Source organism: Tachypleus tridentatus, chromosome 12, assembly GCF_004210375.1.
Source record: "Tachypleus tridentatus isolate NWPU-2018 chromosome 12, ASM421037v1, whole genome shotgun sequence".
NCBI classification, from domain to species: Eukaryota; Metazoa; Arthropoda; class Merostomata; order Xiphosura; family Limulidae; genus Tachypleus; species Tachypleus tridentatus.
The window spans coordinates 116227362-116243614 of NC_134836.1; the positions used below are offsets into that span (position 1 = coordinate 116227362).

Sequence of the window (16253 nt, forward strand, 5' to 3'; positions counted from 1 at the left end):
CTACATACCACTGTAGTTTCAGTAACTTTTAACAACAAATGCAGTGCTTTAAAATAAACTAGCTGAGAAAGGCTGATGTTCTCCTTTCTTTAAGTGACTAAAAATTAACTCTACTATAGAGAGAAGAGTTAAATGTATGGGTACTGAAATACCCCCAGTGACCTACAACACGTAAGCAATAGGCACAGAAACTGGCTAGAAAACAACTAGCTCAGCCAACTATTTGATTATGTAACACCTAGAAGGTTATTAACGAAACACAAATAGAACTACCAACAGAAGAGCCAGTTAGAAATGGATTAGTCCAGTTCCCACTGCCGAGAGCAGAACTCACCAACATGATGAAATGTTAGATAACACACACTGAACAGTGCAAGATGTCAATGATCCAAGAGGTAGTGTTAAAATATAATCACACCGTATCACAATGCTACAGAAACAAGAGTAATACTGAATATTTTGATGACATATTTGTTTTAGTTGTTACAAAACAGGAAGTCAGATGACTAGCTCATTTAACTCCTAACTGTTAAATGACTCTCAACATTTTTCTCAGAAAGATAACACACACACACACACATTCAAAAGAAAATAAAAATGAGTCATATACAAATAATTTTGCCAACACAATTAAAATGAAATTTGTTTTATTGAATAAATTATAAACAACATTATCAATTCAATATATCATAATTATTTCATACAATACAATACTTTACTAATAAACAGGTATATTACCTAGAAACGGTGATTTTAGTGTCTGTTTTCTCCATTATTCCTTTGATAGTGTTTCCATTCTTACCAATAATGCGACCAATCAGGTTATTGTGTGCCAATATTTTCAAGGGATTTTCACTGGAAAAGAAAGATGATACAATCAGGAACACGTTCAAACACAACATTACACTCACTTTCAACCAGATATCAGAACACATTGAAACACAACATTACACTCACTTTCAACCAGATATCAGAACACGTTGAAACACAACATTACACTCACTTTAAAACCAGATATCAGAACACGTTGAAACACAACATTACACTCACTTTCAACCAGATATCAGAACATTAAAACACAACATTACACTAACTTTAAAACCAGATATCAGAACACGTTGAAACACAGCATTACACTCACTTTAAAACAAGATATCAGAACACGTTGAAACACAACATTACACTCACTTTCAACCAGATATCAGAACACGTTGAAACACAACATTACACTCACTTTAAAACCAGATATCAGAACACGTTGAAACACAACATTACACTCACTTTCAACCAGATATCAGAACATTAAAACACAACATTACACTAACTTTAAAACCAGATATCAGAACACGTTGAAACACAGCATTACACTCACTTTAAAACCAGATATCAGAACACGTTGAAACACAGCATAACACTCACTTTAAAACCAGATATCAGAACACATTGAAACACAACATTACACTCACTTTAAAACCAGGTATCAGAACACATTGAAACACAACATTACACTCACTTTAAAACCAGATATCAGAACACGTTGAAACACAACATTACACTCACTTTCAACCAGATATCAGAACATTAAAACACAACATTACACTAACTTTAAAACCAGATATCAGAACACGTTGAAACACAGCATTACACTAACTTTAAAACCAGATATCAGAACATGTTGAAACACAGCATTACACTCACTTTAAAACCAGATATCAGAACACGTTGAAACACAACATTACACTCACTTTAAAACCAGATATCAGAACACGTTGAAACACAACATTACACTCACTTTAAAACCAGATATCAGAACACGTTGAAACACAACATTACACTCACTTTCAACCAGATATCAGAACATTAAAACACAACATTACACTAACTTTAAAACCAGATATCAGAACACGTTGAAACACAGCATTACACTCACTTTAAAACCAGATATCAGAACACGTTGAAACACAACATTACACTCACTTTCAACCAGATATCTGAACATTAAAACACAACATTACACTCACTTTCAACCAGATATCAGAACACATTGAAACACAACATTACACTCACTTTCAACCAGATATCAGAACATTAAAACACAACATTACACTAACTTTAAAACCAGATATCAGAACACGTTGAAACACAGCATTACACTCACTTTAAAACCAGATATCAGAACACGTTGAAACACAACATTACACTCACTTTAAAACCAGATATCAGAACACGTTGAAACACAACATTACACTCACTTTAAAACCAGATATCAGAACACGTTGAAACACAACATTACACTCACTTTAAAACCAGATATCAGAACACGTTGAAACACAACATTACACTCACTTTCAACCAGATATCTGAACATTAAAACACAACATTACACTCACTTTCAACCAGATATCAGAACACATTGAAACACAACATTACACTCACTTTCAACCAGATATCAGAACACATTGAAACACAACATTACACTCACTTTCAACCAGATATCAGAACATTAAAACACAACATTACACTCACTTTCAACCAGATATCAGAACACATTGAAACACAACATTACACTCACTTTCAACCAGATATCAGAACATTAAAACACAACATTACACTCACTTTCAACCAGATATCAGAACATTAAAACACAACATTACACTCACTTTAAAACCAGATATCAGAACACGTTGAAACACAACATTACACTCACTTTAAAACCAGATATCAGAACACGTTGAAACACAGCATTACACTCACTTTAAAACCAGATATCAGAACACGTTGAAACACAACATTACACTCACTTTAAAACCAGATATCAGAACACGTTGAAACACAACATTACACTCACTTTCAACCAGATATCAGAACACATTAAAACACAACATTACACTCACTTTCAACCAGATATCTGAACATTAAAATACAACATTACACTCACTTTAAAACCAGATATCAGAACACGTTGAAACACAACATTACACTCACTTTCAACCAGATATCAGAACACGTTAAAACACAACATTACACTCACTTTCAACCAGATATCAGAACACATTCAACCGAAAAATCAAGAATCACTGCTACTTTCCACAAGTATTAGTGTTACTACCAGCTTCTGAGTGACATGTCCCAGTCTAAACTTAAAATTTATTTCAATTCACAGTAAATCCATGATTCATCTTAAGTATGATGAATGAAGTAACATTTTTAGATTCCTTCTTCAACTGATGATATATCATGCATAATTATCTTGTCTGGTATTGCTAGTATTGAAATAGTTTTGCATCCAGTTTTAACAGCTTTCTATTTCAGAATTACACACGTACAAAAAAATCCACACTGAATGCTCCTGTGACTCTGATCGGAAATGATTTATAAATCACAATTCTGCTTTCAAAAACACAGTTCTGGCACAGTTTAAACCTTTCAAATTCATCCAAGGTTTCACTGGCACCATTAGAAAAAAGGGAATGTTTACTACATGAGGGCTTTCTACAGTAGTCATCCCTAATTTAGTAACGATAGAGGGAAGACAGCAAATGTCACCCACTGCCAACTCTTAGGCCACTCTTTAACCAATGAACAGTGGGATTGACTTTCTGACAGTCATGTAACTGCTTCCCAACGGAAAGTACGAGCAAGTTTGGTTATAGGGATTTGAACCTGGGATCTGCAAAGTGCAAGTCAAACTCCCTAATTATCAGGCCATACCGGGCCTCAAAAAACACAACTTACCTGCGGTTAGTGTTTTCAGCTTCTTGCCGCATTACCTCCAAAATTTTTTCACATGCTAAGGAACAGTTTTCTGGGTTGCCATATACAGTAATTACCTGAATTTAAAGATTTGAAAAGAAAAAGTTAATGAAGTTGTTCAGACATTTCACAAACAGACGTATCACTAAATAACACTGGACCCAAGTCTTTTCAATGAGAAAGACAGAGAAAATTATTTAGTTTTAACACAAGCTTCAAATTCTCAACTCACTAGTTTGATATCATAAAGAACAAATCTTACTGAACATTCATGTGTACTTGCAATAATTTCATCCAAATATTGATGGTAAAATAAAATATGAATATTAACAAATATTTAAACTTTTAAAACTTGAATAAAGAAACCAAATATACATTTTATATGAAATTAATAATTTGTGTATTATCACTTGATTTTTGTTTTCATGAAAAATACAAAAATAGTGAATGAAAATCAAAGAAAAAAAGAAAAATTTTAAATGGAACAAAAAGCTATTACAGAAACTGTAGGTTAGAAAAACAATGATTATAGGTTTACTTAACATGATGGAAACATGAACAACTTTTACCAGATGTTTCTCAGCACTGCAAAACCCTTATTAATTGGTTTCTATCAGTATATTTTTTCCAATCTTGTGCACTGATCAACAAAAGTTGCATTTCACAGTAAAGAAATGTTACACAATAATTTTACTAGAACATTCTTTGTGAAGGATCATTCCCCAATCTTTTTAACTAACCAATATCAAGCTATTTAATGAAATGGATATTAATTTATATTCAAGAATATGAAGAAATAGCAAATATGTTAAGCCTAACTTCCATCATTACTAATTTAGAACTACTAACTACAGTGAAAGCAGCTGATATATTGTGCCTAGCCACACACGTACTAAGGGACTGACTGTCACTCTTATTACACACCCACAACTCTTAAGACTGCAGGAATGTTTTGTAGAATCACACACAAATTTGAACCCAGCTCTGAAATCTACAGTTTTACCAAAATGAAATAATAATGATATTCAATCACATAAAACCCAAATTATTGAACAAGTAAGCTTGTATGTTTTGTAAGTTAATCAACAATTTCTGTTTTAGCTCTGACAATTGTGTGTGTATTATAAATATCATGTTCCTACACACACTCCTAAGCTTGCATTCATTTCTCCAAATGATATTTCAGCATTCTTGGTTAAGCCTAACATTTAATTCATGTTACCATGCCTTCCATTTCTCCAACTGTAAATTTATTTCTTGAGATCTTGTTTATAGTAATACTGATGAAGAAACTTCAACGAACATTAGTTTTGGAAAGAAGGCATTATAATCTTTAACATCCTAAAGTTCAGAACAGGGAAGCACTATATTAGAATTAATCATGCATTTCAAGAGAATGGATGTGGTATTATTAATAGAAATCCAACACCAAGTTTCGAAAAACTACAAAAAAGCCACAACATTCAGATGACAATATCTGTGCCGTATATAACCCCCATATCAAAACCCCAGGAATACTTCTCAGTCGAAAAATATCAGGTAAGCATATTTAGGTTTAGAGAGTTTGAATTTAACAAACTAGGCCTACAATGTCAGATTATTGAAATAGTACAAATACACAAATGTATTTATTGAGAATAAATTGTAACTGTAGATATAAATTAATCTCCAACACAAATTAGAACATTACATGAGGAAGTTTAATAAAAAGGGAAAAAGTAATACTGTTTTAAAAGCTTGGGACATTTTTTCAAAAATAATCTCTAGTGGTTTTGTACCATTTATAGTGCAAAGTTGACTGCTTTAATCAACACAATAGAATTTAAATACATAAAATGAACAAATGTATGAACAAGTCAAAACTGAGTGTGTATACAAAATAAAATTTCTAGATTAATAAAAATTAAAAGGAAACAGTTTTATTTTTCTAAAACAAAATTTCATGGTTTACTTTTTTAAAAACACAGAAATAAGTGATTGTTTAATATTTTTTTTCATAGACTTCTTCAATTTGTTAAGTATTTTTACCATAATAATGTAAAAGACCAGATGGTTGAATTTTTACTGGTGGTTGTTGATGGGTTGCATCACAAACTTTAATAAATTCTGATCACATGCCACTATATAATTTGTTTTATTGTTTTATAAACTTTGAAACAATCCACATCACCATAGAAACAACAGGATTTTTGCTGGTATCTACAGAAATATTGAACACAAGTCTAAAGAGGTTATGATTTCATTGTATAGGTTAGTGGTTAAGTCAAACCTGGAATACTGTTTTCAGCCTCACGTTCCTTACCTATAAAAACGACACTGAATTGTTGGAAAGGGTTCAAAGAAAGCTCCTATGATGGTGCCTGGGATGGACAGGTTGTTATGTGAGGATAGGTCAAAGTTTCTGAAATTGCTTTTTTATTGTAAAATGGAAGAGTTAGGGTTGAGGTGTTTAAAAAGAACTGATAGTGCTGGCACATCATCTTTTACATTTGACAGTGAGATCAGTAGGAACACAAATTTTGGTATGTTATCTTCAGCTAAGTTTCATTTTTCTAACAGGGTGGTTGGCCTTTGAAATGAGTTGTATTCAGATGTTGTGGAGACAGTAAATTTAAGTGAGTTTAAGTTGATTGATTGATTTAGTGTTTTATGGCACAAAGCAGCGAGGCTATCTGTGCCAGAGATTTGGTAAAAATGTTAAAAAAAATAATAAATGTAGTAATAGACATAAATGGAAATGAAGGTAAAACAAAAAGGTATAAAACCAATGTTGACACCTGGTCTACAATGTTAAGATAGAAGGCAGAGTATAAGAAGTTGTAAGGTATTTACTCTAGCAAAAAGGTAATGATCATAACCCGACTAACAGGTAAGTTCAAGAACCACCGTCAATCACCTGAAGTTGGTCTTTCCAGTCCTGGTTCCGGGTTATGAGTCAATATGGCCAGTACTAAAAAGTAAAGTAGTAAAAGTGTAAAATGATATGCAGCAAAAGTATAATAACAACTCGCCAGGACGACTAACGAGTAGTTCAAACGGATAGTTCAAACAGTAGCGTTAGTCACCTGAAGTTGGCCTTTCCAGTCCTGGTGTCGAGTTATTTAATGTTCTGGCCATTGTCCAATGTCAAATTGAATGAGAAAGATTAAAACTGTAAAAAAGGAACCACAATTAAAAAAGTGTAATGAATAAATATGCAACACTTAAATGAGATTAAAAAAGATTAATGGCCATTAAAAAATTAAAAACATTATCAAGGTGGACAGAGTCACCATCACCAATAACTCTGTCTAATGTTACAGACTGACCCTGGGAAAAAATATGTTTAAAATATTGCCGTCGTTGAGAATTGTAACGAAGGCAAGAAAGTAAAACGTGGCTGATAGGGATTTGAGTGTTACACAAACTACACATTGATGCATCAGTTCCAGATAAAAGAAAATGATGAGTTAAAAAACTGTGACCAATGCGTAGCCTAGTGAGAACAACTTCCTCCTTCCGAACTTTATGGAAGCTAGATAGCCAAAGTCCAATTTTGGGTTTGATTTGAAAAAGTTTGTTGTCACGTTGCTCACTCCAAGTGGACTGCCAGCTGGCACAGAGCCGAGCCTTGAAGACAACACCATAGTCCATGTACGGAATAGGCATAGGAGTGATGGTGCTGAAGCAGATATATTTAGCTGCCATGTCTGCAAGCTCGTTCCGCGAATACCAACATGGCCTGGTATCCAGAAACACTGGATTGAAGTAGCTGCTAATGAGAAATGGGCCAGTCGGTTTCGAATATCGGCGAGAATAGGATGTGAGCTAGCGTGTAGCGATTCCAAGGCAAGTATAGAACTAAGCGAATCAGTATAAATAGTGCAGTTGGAGTACTGCTCAGCTGCAATATGATCCAGGGCAAGAGATATGGCATACAGTTCAGCAGTGAACACAGAAGCTGTAGAAGGGATTCTGCGGCGCAACTACTGACCCATAGCAGAGCCCACTGAATTACCTGATTTGGAACCATCTGTATAAATGGGAACTGAATGATTGTTTGAAAGATATTCATTGAATAAAAGATGGTACTTCCAATCTGGAGTATCTGCCTTTTTAGGTGACTGAAAGAAAGGTCACATTTGGGGGCTGTAATAAGCCATGGTGGGATGGGCGACCTGTGGAATCTGCAATGTTATCAAGGACAGACCCAATTCATCCAATTGCGCCTGGATCACGAAGGCCAAGCGAAGCAATGACAGATCGTCTGTTCTGAAAAGTACTGCCCACCAAGGAAGGAAAACACATTTCCAGGTGGGATGCTTTGGTAAGGAATGAAGTTTGAAGTATATTGTAAAGATAGTTGCAAGCGGCAAAGGTGTAGAGAAGGTTCATGAGATTCAATGTATATACTTTGAACTGGAGAGGTACGGAAAGCCCCAGTGCAGAGTCAAGTCCTTGGTGATGAATGGGGTCCAGCATCTTTAAGGCGAGGGTCTGGCAGAGCCATAGACCATTGATCCATAATCGAGTTTCGATCTAATAAGAGCACGATATACCTTTAACATTGAACAGCGATCTGCCCCAACTGGTAGAGAAGAGAGAACAAGGAGGATGTTCAGTGCTCTTGTGCATTTGACCAAGCTGCTTTAAGTGTGGTATAAAGGTCAGTTTACGATCAAAGATAAGCCCCAAGAACTTGGTCTCCAGGACCACTGGCAGCAAAACTTCACCGATATGAAGTTCAGGATCAGGGTGAATACCCGTCGGCGGCAAAAGTGCATGCATACAGTTTTGGAGAGAGAGAAATTAAAGCCGTTCACCAGAGTCCACTTCCATTACACAATTGAGGCGGTTTGTAGTTGCCGCTCAATATATCTCATGTTTGATGACTGACATAAGATGTGAAAGTCATCGACATACAGCCCATTCGCAACAGTGAGAGGGAGTTGTTCAGTGATGGCATTTATCTTTATACTGAAGAGTGTAACACTCAATACACAGCCTTGATGGACTCCAAGTTCCTGTACAAAAGAACGGGAAAGTGTCGAACCCACACGAACTTGGAATCTCCTGTCCATTAAAAATTTTTTAATAAACATGGGTAGATGGCCACGTAACCCATATGTATGGAGGTCTCATAAAGCGCCATACCTCCATGTTGTGTTGTAAGCCTTCTCTATGTGAAGAATATCGATACAAGATGTTGGCGGTTCAGAAAGGCTTCTCTGATAGATGTTTCAAGACGAAGTAGGTGGCCTGTGGTGGAGTGCTGTGACGTGAAACCCACACTGGGTGGGCGAGAGGAGGTTGTTTGATTCAAGGAACCAAACAAGGCGAGCATTAACCATCCTTTCTAATGTCTTACAGAGACAGCTCGTCAAAGCAATTGGACGGTAGTTTGAAGGAATCTTGGGATCTTTCCCTGGCTTAGAGAAAGGTAAAATAATAGCCTGGCGCCAGGCATCAGGAAAAACATTCTCCTGCCAGATCCGGTTGAAAACAATCAGAAGGACATCAAGAGAAGCAGGAGATAGATGGTGCAGCATGTCATAATGAATATCATCAGGTCCAACAGGCGTCCTGGCAGACCGATGAGGGCCATTTTAGTTCCACCAGGGTAAATGGACAATTATAGTCAAAGAAACAGTCAGTTCAAAGGAAAGAGGTGATCGCTCTGCCCAGTCTTGATGGCCAGGAAGGTGGAGGAACAAGCAGAAGTGCTAGATACCCGGCAAAAACTTTCACCTAGAGTGTTAGCGATGTTCCGAACATCAGTCACCTCCTGACCATCAGAGAGTAAGATCGAGAGGAAGACAGAATTGTAGTGCCCATTAACCTTTCGAATCCTGTTCCATATGATCTTGGAACTGGTGGTAGAAGATATGCTGGTTGTGAACTTAATCCAAGATTCCTTCTGGCTTTGGCGTCTTACCCACCTAGCATGTGCATGGGCCGTTGGAAAGCAACCGGTTTGAAAGTGTGGGATATCTACGAAAAGTATCCCAGGCCCGCTTTTGAGCCTTCCGTACTAAGTGGCAAGCAGGATTCCACCACGAACGAGGATATCGTGGAAAACGTGTCAAGGTTTTAGGAATACACTGAGCAGCTGCATGTGTAATACAGTCAGTTACCGCTGCTACACAGTCGTCTATTGATGGCTGATTTACGATGGCAGGATCAAGTTCTGCGAAAGCAGTGAAAGTGGACCAGTCTGCCTGATCCAGCTTCCCCCGGGGCACGTGGGTAGGGTGGCATCGACCACGGCCAGTCTCTCTCAAAAGGATCGGAAAATGATCACTGCCTAGTGGATTACTGTCAACCCTCCATGAAAATTAGGAGAATAATGAAGGGGAGCAAACTGAGAGATCAGTAATGGTAAAGGACTGACTAGGTGCATGAAAGTAAGTGGAAGAACCAGTATTGAAAAGAGAAAGATTGTGATCAGAGAGCATCCGCTCTACAGATCAGCCCCTCCCATCAATAATAGCACTTCCCCAGAGGGGATGATGTCCATTAAAATCCCCTAGAATTAGAAATGGAGATGGCAATTGTTCAACGAGAGCATCAAGATCTGATTGATCATATGTCTCTCCAGGGGACAGGTACAGAGAACAAACAGTGATGGTATGACCCAAGGAAACACGGATGGTTACAGCCTCCAAGGGTGTGTTGAGTGACAAAGACAGGGTGGGCACGTGTTGATCAACCAACAGTGCCACCCTCCATGTACTCGACCATCACACAACCTGTCATTTCTGTACAGAGAAAACTGCGAATGGAGACAGTATCAGCAGTTTTGAGAAATGTTTCTTGTAAAGAAAGACAAACAGGATGGTAGGAAGCAATCAGCATTTTGATATCATCCAGATTAGAACGTAAACCTCGACAGTTCCATTGTATTAAGGTGGCCATTTTTAAGAACGGGTAGTTGAAGTGGCTGGAGAGCCCTTCGGTTTGCGACCACGTCTTTTTTCTTTACTGTCTTTAGTCGGAGGAGGTCTATCAACCTCCATGGATCCTGCTCTGGGTCGGGTGGGCAGGTTTTTGTTAGTGGAAGGGGAATCCAGTGACTGAGGATGCGAACGAATAATTGTTTTGTCTCTTGTGGTGGGAGAAAAAGATGTATCAGAAGAAATGCCTGTATTTGAAACTGAAGGACGTGGATCTTGAGGTTTGTTGGAAGGTATGGGAGGAACAGAGATGGGTGTGGAAGTCGATTCATCAACCTTTTTAACCACGGAGGTCAAAAGGCTTTTCATTTGTTTTGAAAACGATTCTCTTGGAGGCACAGAGAGACCTGTCTGCACTCCCACTGTAGTTGTGGAATGAAGTGCAGCAGCATATGTCCGAAATGGAGTTGTGGACAGCAATTTCCGAGCTTCAGGATAACTAATGTTATGTGTCGTTTTCAAACGCTGCACCTCTTTTTCCTCCAACCATTTTGGGCAAGAATGAAAGTAAGAGGGGTGAGAACCATTGCAGTTTACACAATGTGGGTTCATGTCACAGTCATAGGCATCGTGGTCCTTGCCTCCACAATGAGCACATGTCAGGGAACCACAACAAGATGTCTTTGAGTGGCCGAATCTCTGACATTGGAAACATCGAAGAGGGTTTGGTATGTATGGCCGAACCCTGCAAATGAGATAACCTGCCTTGATGGTGGCAGGTGCACGTGGTGAAGTAAATGTTAAAATGAGAGTAGTTGTTGGCAGTGTAACTCCATCTTTGCGAGTGGAGATGCGCCTCACTGCAGAAACTCCTTGAGTGGAGAGACCAGCAAGAATCTCTGACTCGGGAACGTTCTTCAAATCCCTTTCAACAATAACTCCTCGTGAAGAATTCAAGGTAGCATGGGGTGTAACCTCAATAGGTATATCCCCAATTGCCTTTGAATTCAAGAGGAGTTCACTGTGTTGGGATGTGGATGTTTCAACCAATATGTCACCAGATCGAAGTTTCTTTACTGACTTTGGAGAGCCAGCAAGTCGCTCTAGTCCCTTTTGAATAAAAAAAGGGGACATTTGCCCTAAAGGTTTTTCTGAAAGAGAATGTAATATAAGAAAATGAGGTACGTGTGTTACTGATGTTGAAGATTGCTGTTCTGAGTATTCAAGACATAAGTAAACACCCATTGACTGTTTTTTACAATTTTATTTAAATTTTTTAGAGGATCCGTGGGAAAAGAAAAAAATTTGGTACCCACTGACCCCACCACCATGGAGCCCTACAAGGGGGCACTACAAAGTCACGCAAGGACAATGCAGCAACGCCAGGGTTTCGTGAGCACTATACCCAAACACCAGCATCAGGCACAATGTCCACAACACCCGTTGAGAACTTCCAACACTGGTACTTGGTTGACTCTAGCCCAAGTGGACCAGCCGAATGACCCAAGGGGGGGACCACCCAAAGGCCGCCCGTCTACAGGAATTCGAGGCCAAAGTGGTGTGTTAGGGTTGGAGCCCTCAACCACCAGGATCCTCTCCTCCACTTCACGGGTTGCCACGCACGGCAAACACGTGGGTGGATGTTTATATCCCAGAGAAGGTAACCAGATAGAACAGAACCTTCCCTGGGAGATCCCCTCACCACGTACAGGAATCCACACCGAAGGGGTGAGTTTAAGAAACATTTTGATAGATATATAAATGATAAGAGCCAACTTAAAGAACTTCAATTCACTATTTATTTTTAATTTATTTATTCAATAATTTCATCTTAGTTTAAAGAACAGGACAACCAAAATTCTGTATTAATGTGTTATATATACCATATATATGTATATATATTGATGCATCCTCTTAAAAACATGAGCTACAGATTAGTTAGCAATCTAAAAAAAATGTAGGGACATTTCATCTGGTAGTAAGAAATGTATTTTACCAAAAACAGAGAGAAAAAAGTTCAAAACATTTTGGTTACGCATTTGATATTCTAAATCATTTGGTCCACTGGGGGATCTAGTACCTTGACACTTACTTAGGTTCATTAGAGCTGTAACACCTTGACACTTACTTAGGTTCATTAGAGCTGTAACACCTTGACACTTACTTAGGTTCATTAGAGCTGTAACACCTTGACACTTACTTAGGTTCATTAGAGCTGTAACACCTTAACACTTACTTAGGTTCATTAGAGCTGTAACACCTTGACACTTAGGTTCATTAGAGTTGTAACACCTTGACACTTAGGTTCATTAGAGCTGTAACACCTTGACACTTACTTAGGTTCATTAGAGCTGTAACACCTTGACACTTAGGTTCATTAGAGCTGTAACACCTTAACACTTACTTAGGTTCATTAGAGCTGTAACACCTTGACACTTACTTAGGTTCATTAGAGCTGTAACACCTTAACACTTACTTAGGTTCATTAGAGCTGTAACACCTAAACACTTAGGTTCATTAGAGCTGTAACACATTGACACTTACTTTTTCTAGAGATCCTGCATTTTCTTTCCGATGAACATCAACTCTAGCATTCAAATAAAAACAACATTTTTCATTCTGCTGTCCTCAACACAAAACATTGAATTATATCACATGAATCAAGCAATACAAGCAATTACTGCTATTTACAGTTTTGGCATTTTGTTCTGTGGTTTTACTTTTCTAAATCTTGAACAGATTTTCATACTTTAATTTGTAGTTTTACAAAACTCACATAAATTAAAACCTCACTATATTAATTTTTGAAACTGAGTTGTGTATTCGACATCCTGCAACAATAAAAAGCAACCAACTGTAGTTTTTTTGAGTTTTTTTTCAAACCCCTTTCCAACAAACAATTTCAATTTACTTTGAACCTGGTGTGAATAACCTATTATACTGAAAACAATATAGCCTCAACTCTTTCACTTCTATGGACATACATAAAATCCCTTTAGAGCTAGGAATATGTCACATGATTTTAGAGTTCAGAAGAAAAACATTCACTGAAGGAAGTGAATATCTAAAATCTGTTGGTTCAACACTCACAAAAATAGAAATCAATTTCAACTTTCACTGTTACTCTTTGGTTAATCTACCTAAGTTTAAATCTGATAACTCATTAAAGTTAATCTACATAAGTTGAACTTTCGATAATTCGTTAAAGTTAATCTACACAAGTTGAACTTTCGATAACTCGTTAAAGTTAATCTACACAAGTTGAACTTTCGATAACTCGTTAAAGTTAATCTACATAAGTTGAACTTTCGATAACTCGTTAAAGTTAATCTACATAAGTTGAACTTTCGATAACTCGTTAAAGTTAATCTACACAAGTTGAACTTTTGATAACTCGTTAAAGTTAATCTACAAGTTTAACTTCTGATAACTCATTAAAGTTAATCTACTTAAGTTTAACTTCTGATAACTCATTATAGTTAATCTACTTAAGTTTAACTTCTGATAACTCATTAGAGTTAATATACCTAAGTTAAATAATTACTATATCTTGTTGCATTTATTTTAAAAACAAAACTTTAAGAAAAAGATTTTTATATAAATTATCATATTCATGTAAAACAAAACAGAAATTACAAATTACTTTAGAACTTGAATGTAGAAACCATAACTAAATTCCATACATTAGGTTTGTACGAGTTTTACTAATATTTTAGATTCTTATGTTATTTGATCTTTTGTGAAAATTACAGCTATTTCGTTTCTTTTTACACTCAGTTCTTTAACAAAATTAATTTAATACACTGTAGGTCTTTGGAAAACAAATGATTAGCTATTCGCCTATCCATGCTGTGTTGTAAATATAATTTCTTACCTTGCTCTTGACTGCTGAGTTATTTGTCTTATCGTATTTCCTGCTCGACCAATAATTGCACCAACCATATCACTTAACACTAGAATTCTATAGAAGGACAAAACTCATATTATCTACCAAGAAACAAGAAAAGGAAAACATCTCAAACAAAAACATTATATATAAAAATACTTTGTGGTACATAATTCAACAAGTGGCGCAGGATATATACAATAGTAAATACAGCACTTATGTAATCACTATTTGGTTGTCATAATAAGTAAGTAATAAAACCTTTTATGAAATGATAATGTCATGCAAGAGAGAGAGAATATTACATCTTACTTAACATTAAAAGTAAAGGTTCAACATTTAAAAAAGAAATATTCTGATATACATCTTATTTAACATTAAAAGTAAAGGTTCAACATTTAAAAAGGAATATTCTGATATTACTGTTTTCATGAAATCTTTATATTAATGTTTTGAAAAGTTGGAAAAAGATATTACAAAACGTGGGTTTGGAAACCATGTAAACTTTTAACAAGCAACAACTTATCCTACCTATACAACCTTACATCTCAACAAATGCATTCTATAGCTAACATTCAGGGTTTTTAGTATCAAATTGTTAGACGATGAATACACACTTAATCATCATGTTACGAATTCTTTTTATACTATTCACTAACAGTGGAATCCATGTACTGCATTATGTCAGGTGTTTTGTTTCTGTCTGGTTCCAGGCCTAACATTCAACATTAAAAAAATAATTACACAAATTACAGGAAAATTACTCATTTCCTGTGCAACCTACCCAGGGGAACATCTCAGAAGGTGGCTGTTGTTTAAATTTTTGTGTGTGATTCATGGGTACCCCAGGCAATAAGGTCCCAAATTATTTAAAATATTAGTTGAAAAGCAACTTCCATATATCCAGTTGGTAAGTTTAGTTTGTACAGCAAAACTATTATTCCACAATACTGTTTTCTGAAATTATGTAACCAACAAAAAAAAAACGTTTTTTGGTCTGAATAGCTCTTTAGTTGACATATGGACAAGGTCAGAAACTTAAAAGCTCAAAAATGGTCATCTTTAATTTTTGGAAGCTAATCACAGGGAAGCTCACTCTTTACCATACACTGGAATTGACCATTAATGCTGTAACATGTCCACAGTTAAGTGCAAAGAATGTACACCAGAATTTTTCACTAGGTAAAAACACAACTACAAGAATGTACATCAGCATGTCTCACTAGGTAAACACAACCACCAGGGTGTACATCAACATGTCTCGCTAGGTAGATACAACAACCAGGATGTACATCACCATGTTTCACTAGGTAAACACAAGCATCAGGGTGTACACCAGCATGTCTCGCTAGGTAAACACAAGCATCAGGGTGTACACCAGCATGTCTCGCTAGGTAAACACAACCATCAGGGTGTACACCAGCATGTCTCGCTAGGTAAACACAACCATCAGGGTGTACACCAGCATGTGTCGCTAGGTAGACACAGCTACCAGGGTGTACATCAGCATGTGTCGCTAGGTAAACACAGCCACCAGGGTGTACATCAGCATGTGTCGCTAGGTAAACACAGCCACCAGGGTGTACATCAGCATGTGTCGCTAGGTAAACACAACCACCAGGGTGTACATCATCATGTGTCGCTAGGTAAACATAGCTACCAGAGTGTACATCAACATGTGTCGCTAGGTAAACATAGCTACCAGAGTGTACATCAGCATGTGTCGCTAGGTAAACACAACC

The 16253-nt window shown here is 36.8% G+C and overlaps 1 pseudogene across 1 annotated transcript in view; it reads right to left on the minus strand.

Annotated features, from left to right (window-relative positions):
* The window catches only part of LOC143234440 (insulin-like growth factor 2 mRNA-binding protein 1), a 99670-nt pseudogene that overhangs the window by 9216 nt on the left and 74201 nt on the right, over window positions 1-16253 (minus strand). The window contains exons 6-9 of the transcript XR_013018653.1: window positions 14500-14586; window positions 13170-13212; window positions 3736-3830; window positions 739-855 (exon numbers count right to left, since the gene is read on the minus strand). The product of XR_013018653.1 is annotated as an insulin-like growth factor 2 mRNA-binding protein 1 (transcript). The remainder of the gene's footprint in view (window positions 1-738; window positions 856-3735; window positions 3831-13169; window positions 13213-14499; window positions 14587-16253) is intronic.